Source organism: Pituophis catenifer, unplaced genomic scaffold, assembly GCF_029215685.1.
Source record: "Pituophis catenifer annectens isolate HBS135680 unplaced genomic scaffold, rPitCat1.0.hap2 SCAF_6, whole genome shotgun sequence".
Taxonomy (NCBI): Eukaryota; Metazoa; Chordata; class Lepidosauria; order Squamata; family Colubridae; genus Pituophis; species Pituophis catenifer.
In genome coordinates, this window is record NW_027256886.1 from 5,390,241 (window position 1) to 5,404,416 (window position 14,176).

Here is a 14,176-nt window from a genome sequence, read left to right on the forward strand (position 1 = left end):
AATTCTGACTGGCCCCACCCCCATCTATTCTCTGCCTCCCAAGTCCCAGCTGATCGGGAGGAAATGGGGATTTTGTAGTATCCTTCCCCTGGATTGGGGAGGTAATGGAGATTTTACAGTATCCTTCCCCTGGAGTGGGGAGGTAATGGAGATTTTGCAGTATCCTTCCCCTGGATTGGGGAGGTAATGGAGATTTTGCAGTATCCTTCCCCTGGATTGGGGAGGGAATGGAGATTTTACAGTATCCTTCCCCTGGAGTGGGGTGGGAATGGAGATTTTACAGTATTCTTCTCCTGCCACGCCTATTTAGCCATGCCCACCAAGCCATGCCACGCCCACCAAGCCACGCCCACCAAGTCACACCCACAGAACCGGTAGTAAAAAAATTTGAAACCCGCCATTGAACGGCACTGAAAAAAAGCAACTTAGGACCATTTTTCACACTTATGACCACTGAAGTTTCCCCATGGCCACCTTATTTGCATTTGGATGCTTGACAACTGACTCACATTTATGACAGTTGCAGTGTCCCGGGCAGAGGTGGGCTTCATATAATTTAACAACAGGTTCACCCAGAATCGAATACGTCAGTGCGCGTGCCTTGCACACATGTGCACTGTGTCAAAAACACGGCGATTGTATAAGACGGGATAGGGCCGTGGCGAGGGTGCAGGCCCAGCCACTGGCCGTAACTACCGGTTTGCTCAAACCATTCCAAACCGGCTGAATCCCATCCCTGACAAGCCAAGTCCATGGGGAAACCAGTTTCACTTAACAGCCGTGTCACTAATTGAAACAACTGCGGTCATTCACTTCACAAATGTGGCAAGGAAAGCAGTCAACTCACTTCACCAAATTTCTCACTTGGCAACATAAACAGTTGGGCTCAACTGTGGTCGTACGTTGAGGACTATCCTTTACAACAGAGTCTCCATCTGTAGTCTCTTCTTAAAAACTTCCAGTGTTGGAGCATTCACAACTTCTGAAGGCAAATCGTTCCACTGATTAATTGTTCTCACTGTCAGGAAATTTCTCCTTAATTTTAGGTTGGTTCTCTTTTTGATAAACTTCCCTCCGTTACTTCTTGTCCTGCCTTCAGGTGCTTTAGAGCAGGGGTCTCCAGCCTTGGCAACTTTAAGACTTGTGGACTTCAACTCCCAGAATTCTGGGAGTTGAAGTCCACAAGTCTTAAAGTTGCCAAGGTTGGAGACCCCTGCTTTAAAGTAGACATGTTAGCTTATCTGTGATAGGAATCTAGTAAAGAAAGAAATACATTGCAGGTGGAACTTATCTTACAACCATTCATTTGGCGGCCCTTCAAATTTTACAACAACACTGAAGAAAGTTACTTACAAGCAGTTCAGACACTTGCAAGCTTTGAGGAAATCAGGAAGTGAGGCCTAATTTGGCTAGTTGCATGGAGTGGGGTGGGGTTAATCCTAGGACAGGGTTTTTCCAACCTTGGCAACTTTATGATGGGTGTCCCAAAGGTGCTTTTTTTCCCAAGAGGCAACTGGACTTTCTCGTTATTCTTGGAAGATGTTTCGCTTCTCATCCAGGAAGCTTCTTCAACTCAGAAGAAGAGCCAAAGAAGCTTCTTGGATGAGAAGCGAAACGTCTTCAAAGAAGAGCTTGGAAGAAGAGCTGAAGAAGCTTCCTGGATGAGAAGGAAAATGCCTTCAAGGAAAAAAACCAGAAAGTCCAGTTGCCCCTTGAAAAAAAAAAAGCACCTGTTAAGGATATTCTTGGCTCATAACCAATGTTGTAGGTTATTGAGCAGAGTACCCTTTGAGTAAACGTATGAAAAGCGACTGGGAGTGGTTGTGAACAATCACAGTCAACATACAAACACACTGAGTTGTTGTAGTCTTTTACTTTTAGAAAAAGTAAAGCAAAGTCCAAAAACAATCCAAGTCATACACAGATAAGACGAGAGTTAAAAAATCAATCCAGGGATATTTCAAGTACAAAGTCTTCTTACCAGTTGTAGTCATACACAATAAAACAGTTCTTCTTGAGTTTCAAAACAGGAACAAGTTCAATATTTATTTATTTATTTATTGGTTCGATTTATATGCCGCCCTTCTCCGGAGACTCAGGGTGGCTTACAATGCATTAAGAAATAGCCTTCATACTTTTGTATATACCTGCTTAGTAGGGCTTTTGCCCCCCCCACAAGCGGTGTTCTTTTTTTTTTTATACAAAGTCAGCTTATTGCCCCCACAATCTGGGTCCTCATTTTACCTACCTCGGAAGGATGGAAGGCTGAGTCAACCTTGAGCCTGGTGAGATTTGAACTTGCAATAATTGCAGGCAGCGGGTGCTACTTAACAGCACTTTAGTCTGCTGCGCCACCAAGGCTCTTTTCAAAACATTCAATAAATAGTAGAAAGCAACATGTAGCTATGTTCAAACAGTGATCATGCAGAGAGATCAGGTAGAGAGTTACAGCAAATAAGCAGGTAAAATGGTGTAGTATCCACACAAGCCATGATCCTGACTTCCCTTAAGTACATTGGCTACAGAGCTTAGCCAATCAGGATACAGGATGATGCAATACAGTCTTAAAGCAATATACTACCTTTCTGACTGCAAACATACATTGTTGGTTTATATATTGCCTGACCAACTAGTTAGACAAATAACCATTTCCTAACAGCACCTTTGGGACAACCGTGATCTGGATGACTTGAGAATCTCCATAGACGTTGAAGACGGGTGGACCTCAACTCCCAGAATGCCCCAGACAGCCATTCTGGGAGTTGAAGTCCACAACTCTTAAAGTTGCCAAGGTTGAGAAATACGACTTTAGGGGATTGCTCTCTGTCTCCTTCTTGTGGCGCCCCGGAGGTTGACCTCACTCTCTGCTCTCCCCTGCAGTGGCTGTGGACAATACGTTGCACGTGGAGTGGAACGAGGCGAAATCCCTGCCTGCCCTCTCATCTTTGGGCCACACTCGGACCTCACTGGTGCGCAGGTTGGTTCGTCAGAGCTCTGTGGACAGCCAGGACTTTCTTGAGGTGCCTGTTTTAATTGCTCTCTTTCTAGGCCCACTGGTTATTTTATTTTATTTTTTTTGCCTGGGATGCCACGAGTACGGTGATTCAACCAGGGGGTATTTTTTTATAGAAGCAACGAATCCTAGCGTTGGAAGGGGTCACGAAGGTCTCATCTAGTAGTCCAACCCCTGCTTAGGGCAGGGGTCCAAGTTGAAGGCGCCTCAACAGAGGGCTCTCAGCTTGAATGTCTCCATCCAAGGGAGCTCACCAGCTTTCTTGGTGGGTTTTCTACCATCTTGTTGGTCTTGGTTCCTGGTTAATTGTCCTCACTGTTAGGAAGTTTCTCCTCAATTCCAGGTTGCTTCTCTCCTTGGTTAGTTTCCATCCATTGTTTCTCTGGCGCTTTGGAAAATAAGTTGATCCCTTCTTCTTTGTGGGAACCCCTCAGATACTGGAAGACTGCTATCATGTCATCCCTGGTCCTTCTTTTCTCTAGCCTGACAATACCCAATTCCTGCATCCGTTCTTCATATGTTTTAGTCTCCAAGCCTTTCATCATCTTAGTTGCTCTTCTTTGAACTTTTCTTGCTTTCTGGTGCTTTGGAGAATAATTTGACCCCCTCTTCTTTGTGGCAGCCCTTCAAATACTCGAATACTGCTATCATGTCACCCACTAATCCTTCTGTTTGAGAAAGTTGCACAACGTTCTCAGAGACTCTTCCCATCCTGCTTACAATCTTTTTGGACTGTTGCCTTCTGGCAGAAGAGACAGAACAATTAAAACTCGGACCGCACGTTTTCTGAATAGTTTTTATCCCAGAGCTATAATTGCACTCAACCATGAACTAAAGGGCCGCCATCAGTGAGCTGTTGGACAGCATTACTTGGTCTGTTGTGTGGATGTTTGGTGGTTTAGGGGTGGGGAATTTGTGGTGGGTGGGAGTGTGTTTGGGGATTGTTATGTATGTTGGACCTGGTCTTTGGGTGTTAAGTGAATTTCGTTGTATGGGTATAATGTTTATACACGTACAATGACAATAAAGTTATTTACTTATTTATTTTTCTCTAGACTGGCCAAACCCAAATTCTGCTACCAGTCTTCATAGGATTTAGTCCCCAGGCCTTTCATCATCTTAGTTGCTCTTCTTTGCATTTTTTCCAAAGTCTCAACATCTTTTTTTATAACGCGGGGACCAAAACTGGATGCAAGCAGGGTGTCAACTTGCAAAGCTTTCAAGTTGCCATGAGCAGGAGGGAGGGAGAACTGAAGTGAATTCCATACATTCTTTCTGACCGCAATCAGAAGGAGGGTGTTAGGTTTCACAGCCAGCCAAAGTGGTTAACTGGAGAATGTGATTTATGACATGGCCAGAGAGGAGGGGAGAGACAGGGTCATAGGGGAACATAAATCTACATAGGATCAGTCCTAACTGCATCCGAGTATTGCCGGAATGTTGCTCCTAATAAATGGCTATATTTCCTTTGAAGTTTGGATCATGGCTCGTGAATTAATTAGGGCATCTTTCAGAAACTTGACACAGGGCCTTGGTCACTAAATGAGTGGTTGTAAGTCAAGGACTTCCTATATATCACGGGTTTCAAACTCACCGCGTCACGTTGCCGTCGTGTGACGTATCGCGGCGTTTTTTTCCCTTTGTGGAGCTGGGGCGGGCATGGCCTGTGCGTGACACATCTGGCCCTCAGGCCGCCATTTTGACACCTCTGCTGTATATGGACGTGTGTGTGTGTATGTGTATGTGTAATTAGGGTAAAAAGTAGTCCATGTTTGCATTCCCGCAGCAATTCCTTCAGGATTCAGATTCAGTATGAATATATTATCCCATACAGTATATCACAGAAGTGAGTACACCCTCTCACATTTTGTAAATATTTAAGTATATCTTTTCATGTAACAACACTGAAGAAATGACCCTTGGCTACAATGTAAACTAGTGAGAGCACAGCTTGTATACCAGTGTAAATGTGCTGTCCCTTCAAAATAATGCAACACACAATTTGGACATTATCACTTAGGGGTGTGCTCGCTTTTGTTGCCAGCAGTTTAGACATTAATGGCTGTGTGTTGCATTATTTTGAGGGGGCAACACATTTACACTGGTATAAAAGCTTGCCTTCGGAAGTTGAAGCCTGGGAGCTTCATCCCTTGAGACTTTCAAGAAAAGATTGGACTGCCATTTGTCAGAAATGGTGTAGGGCCGTGATGGCAAACCTATGGCACGGGTGCCACAGGTGGCATGTGTAGCCATATCAGTGGGCACGCGAGCTCAGCTCCGGCACACATGCGTGCGCCGGTCAGTTGATTTTCGGGCCTTCTGGGCCCACCAGAAATCAGGAAACATGCTGTTTCCGCCCTCCAGAGGGCCTGGGGGGGGGGTGGAGGGTGGGGAAAGCTGTTTTTGCCCTCCCCAGGCTCCTAGAAAGGCTCTGGAGCCTGGGAAGATTGAAAAATGGGCCTACTGGGCCCACCGTGCCATCGCGTGCCAAAAGCAGGGGGAGCCTGAGGGGGTTGCGGGATGCATAGAATTATGGATGTGGGCACACGTGCATGTGTGCCCCCCCCGCTCCCCCCCGCTTTTGGCACGCGATGGCAAAAAGGTTAGCCATCACTGGTGTAGGGTCTCCTGCTTGAGCGGGGGGTTGGACTAGATGACCTATAACAGTGATGGCGAACCTATGGCACGCGTGCCACAGGTGGCACGTGGAGCCATATCTGTGGGCATGCGAGCATTGCTCTACCTCAGCTCCAGCATGCAAGCATGCACTGGCCAGCTGATTATCAGGCCTTCTGATCCCACCGGAAGTCAGGAAACGGGCCCTTTCCGGCCTCTGGAGGGCCTCCAGAGGGGTGGGGAAGACTGTTTTTGCCCTCCCCAGACTCCAAGAAAGCCTCTGGAGCCTGGGGAGGGCGAAAAAATGGGCCTACTGGGCCCACCGAGGGGAGTGCAGGGTGGTTGTGCTTGCATGCACAGGGGGGGAGCACATTGAATTATGGGTATGGACACACACACACACACACAACCCCTCCACACTCCCCCCGCTTTTGGCACGCGACGGCAAAAAGGTTAGCCATCACCGACCTATAAGGTCCCTCCCAACTCTGTTAATCTGTTATACAGACCAATCTGTTCTGTGACATACTGTAATTCTGCGCCTTGGTGGCGCAGCAGACTAAAGCACTGTTAAGTAACACCAGCTGCCTGCCATTATTGCAAGTTTGAAACTCACCAGGCTCAAGGTTGACTCAGCCTTCCATCCTTCCGAGGTAGGTAAAATGAGGACCCGGATTGTGGGGGTAATAAGCTGACTTTGTTTAAAAAAGAACACCACTTGGGGGGGGCGAAAGCCCTACTAAGCAGGTATATACAAAAAAGTATGAAGGCTATTGCTTAACGCATTGTAAGCTGCCCTGAGTCTCCGGAGAAGGGCGGCATATAAATCGAACCAATAAATAAATAAATAAATAAATTCCAGCCTGGGTATCTGTAGGGTTAGGTCAAAAAAAAAAAAGAAAGAAAGAAAATCAAAATGGTAGCCAAGATGGCTACCAAGATGCCTCTGGTTCTCCACCCTTTATTAATGGGCCTCGCACATATATAAACAAGCACAATTTCAAGTGCATTTTCACCATCTTGACTTTTCTGACTGCAGTTTCTTCAGGAATCAGAGTTTCCCTAACAGATCTGCTTCTTTATCCTCACCATATCGGACTAGATATTTCTTGCTGGTTGGAGATGCCATGATGGAGGACAATATTAGGGGACTGGAGTCTAAAACATATGAAGAACATATGAAGAACATATGAAGAACATATGAAGAACAGAGCATGTCTACTTTAATGAAAAGAAAGACTAGGGGTGACATGATAGCAGTGTTCGAATATTTGAGGGGTTACCACAAAAAACAGGGGGACGACCTATTCTCCAAAGCACCTGAAGGCAGGACAAGAAGCAACGGATGGAAACTATTCAAGGAGACAACCAATTTAGAATTAAGGAGTAATTTCCTGGCAGTTAGAACAATTAATCAGTGGAACGACTTGCCACCAGAAGTTATGGATGTTCCAGCACTGGGGGTTTTTAAGAAGAGATTGGACAAGCATCTGTCTGAAATAGTATAGGACAGTGACGGCTAACCTTTTTGCTGTTGCGTACCAAACGTGGGGAAGAGCGCAGGGAGGTCGCCCGCGTGCGTGCGCACACGCATAATTCAATGCCCCCGAACATGCGTATGCATGTCCCCTCCGCTTTTAACACGCGATGGCATGGTGGGCCTGGTAGGCCCGTTTTTCACCCTCCCCAGGCTCCAGAGACTTTCTAGGAGCCTGGGGAGGGTGAAAACGGCCTTCCCCACCTCCCCCGGAGGCCCTCCAGAGGCCGGAAACAGCTCATTTCCCAACTTCCAGTGGGACCGGAAGGCCCAAAAATCAACTGGCCGGTGCACATATGCGCGCTGGAGCTGAGCTACGGCAATGCTCGCGTGCCCACTGATATGGCTCCGTGTGCCATCTGTGGCACCTGTGCCATAGGTTCGTCATCACGGGTATAGGGTTTCCTGCCTAAGCAGAGGGTTGGACTAGAAGACCTCCAAGGTCCCTTCCAACTGTGTTATTCTGTTAATATGTCTGCTGAAGACTTTCATTTTATTTTATTCCTTTTATTTGGAGGGCCGACGGTGCAGCTGTGGTGAGCCCAGGGCATTTTAGGGGAAGGAAAGCCAGCTATGGAACCCAGCCAGATGTCAGAGAAGACCTTCATTCCAGATGTCCTGTTTTCTCCAGAAACCACCCAATGCCTGATATTAACAACTTGGTTTTTTGCAGCCCCTGAAGATGCTGTCTTTCAAATCCTGGGATTAATTCAATTACCCCACTCCGGGTGGTCTCTGCTCTTGGCACTCAAAAGGAAATAGCGAATAAATCGAAATAGTAGCTTTTTTGTTTTTTTACTTGGTCTGGCTGGAATTACGGCATTTCCGAGAGGTTACAATCACACGGCTCATGGTGTGATGGGGTGTCACGGTGTGACGGCTCACGGTGTGACTCCGCGGCTCAGTGGCTAAGACGCTGAGCTTGTCGATCGAAAGGTCGGCAGTTCAGTGGTTCGAATCCCTAGTGCCGCCTAACGGGGTGAGCTCCCGTGACTTGTCCCAGCTTCTGCCAACCGAGCAGTTCAAAAGCATGTAAAAAAATGCAAGTAGAAAAATAGGGACCACCTTTGGTGGGAAGGGAACAGCGTTCCGTGCACCTTTGGCATTGAGTCATGCCGGCCACGTGACCACGGAGACGTCTTCGGAAAGTGCTGTCTCTTCGGCTTTGAAATGGAGATGAGCAGCGCCCCCTAGAGTTGGGAACAACTAGCACATATGTGCGAGGGGAACCTTTACCTTTTACAATCACACGGCAGCCAGGGAGCCCAGCAGGTTGCCAACTAACCAAAGAAACTACTGGTTGGCCTGTTCCTCTGCTGTTTGCATCTGTTGGGCCTTTGAAACTAGCAGGTGGCATTTCACTTGGCGCTGGAAGCAGGCATGAACATCTGCTCCCCTTAAAGCGGAGGGGAGGGAGAGATTTATTCAGTGATCATTTCGCTGCCAACTTCTTGAATTTCTAATTTTTGAACCATATGGTCAAATTTAGCTGTGATTTGTCGTTCTCCAAACTTCGTGTTGTGATTCTCCCACGTCACAACCAGGCATATTTGAGAAAAGCCGGTCACTCTGCTGAACAACTAATTCCCACAACACTGTCAAACTATTTACGAAGACTGTATTACTAATCATCTTCTCATCCTTCCTATTACCTATCACCTCCAGTGTGGGGTTGGACCGGTTCGGGTGAATCGGTAGTTGCGACTGGCTCATCCACCCATCCGGGCGCAATCCCGTCCTATATCGCTGTGTTTTTGACACTGTGCGCCTGTGCGGAAGGCGCACATGAGCGAATTGCCGTGTTTTGTGATGCCGCATGTATGTGCGGATGGCGCGCCCGTGCTCACCTTTAAGATTGCTGGGTAAACTGGTTGTTATAGCATGTGACATCCACTTCTGATCTCCTCCCATTTATGACTATAACCTTGTGGCTTGTATCTTTACGATTTATATTGTTTTATTTAGTTTCCTAGTATGATTTAATTGCTTATTAGTACCCTATGACCAGGGCCGGATTTAGATGAAAAGAGGCCCTAGGCTATTCCACTTATGAGGCCCTTTCACCTATAGTGAAAGTGTAATTTTAAATTTGCTAACAATTTGAATGTAGGCCCCTCTTGATCTTGAGGCCCTAGGCTGAAGCCTAGTTAGCCTATAGGAAAATCCGGCCCTGCCTATGACTATCACTAAGGGTTGCATCTTATGATTTTTGATGAATATATTTTATTTTTTCTTTATGTACGCTGAGAGCATATACACCAAAGACAAACTCCTTGTGTGTCTAATCACGCTTGGCCAATAAAGAATTCTATTCTATTCTATTCTATTCTATTCTATTCTATTCTATTCTATTCTATTCTATTCTATTCTACTCTACTCTACTCTACTCTACTCTACTGTATCTATTCTACTCTACTCTATTCTATTCTATTCTACTTTACTCTACTCTACTCTACTCTGCTCTACTGTATCTATTCTATTCTATTCTATTCTATTCTATTCTATTCTATTCTATTCTATTCTATTCTATTCTACTTTACTCTACTCTACTCTACTCTACTCTACTCTACTCTACTCTGCTCTACTGTATCTATTCTATTCTACTCTATCTATTCTATTCTATTCTATTCTATTCTATTCTATTCTATTCTATTCTATTCTATTCTACTTTACTCTACTCTACTCTACTCTACTCTACTGTATCTATTCTACTCTACTCTATCTATTCTATTCTATTCTATTCTATTTTATTCTATTCTACTCTACTCTACTCTATTCTATTCTATTCTATTCTATTCTATTCTATTCTACTCTACTCTACTCTATTCTACTTTACTCTACTCTACTGTATTTATTCTATTCTATTCTACTCTACTCTATTCTATTCTATTCTATTCTATTCTATTCTATTCTATTCTATTCTATTCTATTCTATTCTATTCTATTCTAAAGAAGTGCACTAAGGTAGGTCTCAACTTACAAACACAGTTGGAAGCAGATTTTTTGTTGCTAAGCAAAGCAGTTGTGAAGTCAGTCACGCCTGACAATATGATTGTTCTTTGGCCACCGTCCTTAAGCAAATCACTCCAGTTGTTAAACCAATCATGCAGTCATTAATCAACCCCCCCCTGTTTAAAGTTACAAGTGACTTATAACCATGTTTCACATTTACGGCCGTTCCGGCATCCCCATGGTCATCTGATCAAAATCTGGATGCTTGGCAACTGGCTCCTATTTATGACGGTTGCAGTGTACCCAGGGTCATGGAATCACCTTTTGTGACCTTCTGACAAGCAAAGTTAATGGGGAAGACGGATTCACTTAACAACTATTGCTAATTTAAAAACTGGTTGCAATATCCCAAGTGTGGCCTTTACCAAGGCATTTGTTATGGCCTGTCGGCTGCCGGCCCCTCTAACAGCAGAATCAGAGGTGTGGGAGTCAGGGTCGGCATCAAGGTAACCTGAGAGCTCCGAGAGGGAAGAGGGAATGGAGCTGTCAGAGAGACAGAGACAGAGACAGAGGTGGAACCTGGGCCGTCCGTCAGCCCTCCGATGGAGAGTCAACAGCCCCCAGATCTGGAGATGGCTGATGAGGAATAGGAGAACAGCTGGGTCCAGTGCCTGATGCACAGATGCGCATCCTCTGCTACCATTTGTCAGATATATATTGATGGTCGTGCTCATTTGGTTCTATGAGGAAGTTATTTGGTCAATACAGCTTCAGGTTCAAAAAGTTGTTTTATTATTTACAAAATATATACATGCATACAATAATGAACAGGGCGTCCTGTTGCACCTTTTACCCTAACTGTATGACTCAGATGTTGAGAGGAGAGATAAGTTCACGTGTTGTCTTGCTGAGAGATAGATGAGAGAGAGAGAGAGAAAAAACAGGGAAGATGTCCAAGTGGTTTCTGGGTAAGAGTCCAATAAGAGAGTTCATTGGCTGATATAGTCACATGTGATGTCTGTAAAGACTTAACCCCTTCTAGTCTCTGGTACATTATATGCAGGCAATATTCTGACACAGAAGGCAGAGGAGAGGAGAGCAGTGGAAATCTGTGGGCCGGTCCTTGGGACGCAAGAGTCACCGCTGCTAGCGAAGCCCCACCCTAGTTCTGGGGATAAAAGGCAGGGGGCGGAGATGAATAGATGTGGCAGACAACTATTCATCTTCCAGCCAGATGGACTTGTTAGCCTGCGGTGAGAGAGAAACTTTTTGCCGGGGCTGCTGGCGCTCCTAATAAAGGAATCTTTGAGTTCATTTCAGAGGGTCTGTTGTGTTTGGGGAGCTGGGTCAGAACCAGGGGTGGGTTCTACTTACCTTTACTACCGGTTCACAACAGGGCCGCGCGTGGCCCCGTTGCGAACCGGTAGTAAAGGTAAGTAGAGCCCACCCCTAGGTGCGGGCATGCATTTTCCGTGCACGGCGAACCGATGGTAAAATTATGTGAAACCCACTTCTCACAGAGGAGCAGAATAGGTATGGACAAATGTAGGACAAGCCCGAGAATTCCAACAAGTTGGAAATCCTACTCAGTACTTAAAAGCTTTTGGTTTTACACCCCCACTCGCCCACCAGTACAAAACTGCATTTCCATGCTTTTCCCTGCAGCTTTATCTGTCATTTGCTGAGAATGACAGTTTCAATAAACTGGTAGGCCGAACCATTTCAGGCAGCGAAATAACTGAGAAGTAGGTACCATGGGCGAATATACAAAGCCCAGGTTCCTGTATCCACTGCCTTGACAAAAAAGGGGAAAAAAGCCAGCATTGGTGCAGTTTAGAAGCAATTATCACAAAGCTCTGGTGCTTTTTGTTTTTGTTTTTGTTTTTCTTTCTTTTTCTTTTTCTTTTTCTTTTTCTTTTTCTTTTTCTTTTTCTTTTTCTTTTTCTTTTTCTTTTTCTTTTTCTTTCTCTCTCTCTCTCTCTCTCTCTCTCTCTCTCTCTCTCTCTCTCCTTCCTTCCTTCTTTCCTTCCTTCCTTCTTTCTTTCTTTCTTTCTTTCTTTCTTTCTTTCTTTCTTTCTTTCTTTCTTTCTTTCTTTCTTTCTTTCTTTTTAAAAAGCCTTTTCAGGGAATATAAGTGTTGGTTGTCATTAACACTTCACGTGATCTTGATTCTATCCCTCCATTTATGCAACCCAGAACTGTGTTGGCTTTTTTGGCAGCTGCTGCACACTGTGTGTGTGTGTATAGTGGGTATATGTGATTGTGTGTGTGTATATATAGTTGTGTGTATATGTGATTTTGTGTGTATAGATGTAGTTGTGGGTATATGTGATTGTGTGTGTGTGTGTGTGTGTGTGTGTGTGTAGTGGGTATATGTGATTGTGTGTGTGTGTGTGTGTGTGTGTGTGTGTGTGTATAGTTGTGGGTATATGTGATTGTGTGTGTATGTGTATACATTATATACATACATATACACACACAGACATGTGTGTGTGTGTGTGTGTGTGTGTGTATCACAAGCCACAATGGTGTGTATGTGAATCACCCCCTTCTTTCTCCTCCCAGAGGCCCGTGCCAGAGCTGTTGCCATCTGAACTCTACCCTCTATTATTTTAAAAGAAAAAATACTTCGGTCAAGTGCCTTATTGAAGTAATGCCCACTGTGAATTGTGCGTTTTGTCCCCAGACGTTGATTGCATTCGCATGACACGCTTCATCTGATGATTAAATTAACCCATTTTCTGGCTTTGCACAATGCAAGGAACTGTAAGCTAATCAGACAGGCCAGGATCGCCGCACTATGTCAAAGGAAGATTTTAACTCTAACCCTGCTTAACCTGTAAAAGTGCATCTCATTTGGTCGCTCACCTGGTGGGAGCAGAGGTAGGCAGTAGAGAGATAGAAAGAGAGAATGAGAGAGAGAAAGAATGAGAACAAGAATATGAAGCAGAGACAATGAGAGAGATGGAATGGGAGAAATAGAGAAAGAATGAGAAAGAAAATAGAAGGAAGAATAAGAGGGAAAAAAAGATAGAACGAGGGAGAAAAAGAATAAGAGAGAATATGAGAAAATGGGAGAGAGAGAAAGAATGAGGGAGAGTGAATGAGTAAGATAGAAAGAGAGAGAGAGACAGAGAGAATGAGAGAGAGAGAGAAAAATAAGGGAGAATGAAAGAATGGGTGAGAAAGAGAGAATGGGAGAGAGAAAGAAAATAAGAGAGAGAGAGAAAATGGAAGAGAGAAAGAATAAAAAAGAACATGAGAGAGAATATGAGAGAGAAAGAGAAACTGGGGGAGAGAGAAAAAATAAGAGAGAGAATGAAAGAATGGGTGAGAAAGAGAGAATGGGAGGGAGAGAGAAAATAAGAGAGAGAGAGAGAAAATGGAAGAGAGAAAGAATGAAAAAGAACATGAGAGAATATGAGAGAGAAAGAGAAACTGGGGGAGAGAGAAAAAAGAGTGAGAGAAAGAGTGAGAAAACGAGAAGGAGAGAGAGAGAGAAAGAAAGAATGAGAGAGACTGGGGGGAGAGAAAAAAGAATGAGAGAAAGAGTAAGAAAGAGAGAAAAGGAGAGAGAAGGAGAGAGAGAGAAAGAAAGAATGAGAGAGAAAGAGAAAGAGAAAGAGAGAGAGAGAGCCTAGGAGCTGAAGTCCACCCATCTTAAAATTGTCGAGGTTGAAAAACAGTGCTCTAAATCATGTTTCTAGTCTGCGATGCACAGAAGTTCACTTTACCATAGTTTTGAGCTCAGCTCTGCCATCACTGAGCATAAAGAACCCCCCACAGGTAGAAAGCTAGCTGCTCAATGCAAGGCATCCCAGACACGCCTTCTTCCTGACAGGTTAGCTCTTTTTGTGAAAGGGAGGATGCTCCCACTATGGGGGGGGGGGGGGACACATGACACATTAAGCAGCTGAGCTGCCCCCCCCCCCACAACCCGTATGTTGTCGTCCCCTCCACTCTCAGAGTGCCTTTAAAGGCCTCGGTGTTATCACTCCTTCTATGCTGCACTGACGTCAGTAAAGAGCCCGGCCTGTATCCTGGGAGAAATCGGTCCG

General features: G+C 44.9%; 1 protein-coding gene across 1 annotated transcript in view; it reads left to right on the top strand.

Moving 5' to 3' along the window:
- Nucleotides 1–2,888: 2,888 nt before the first annotated feature.
- Nucleotides 2,889–14,176, top strand: part of FAM131A (family with sequence similarity 131 member A) — a 57,028-nt gene continuing 45,740 nt past the window's right edge. The window contains exon 1 of the mRNA XM_070946127.1: nucleotides 2,889–3,020. The gene's annotated coding sequence lies outside the window, so the exon portion shown is untranslated. The remainder of the gene's footprint in view (nucleotides 3,021–14,176) is intronic.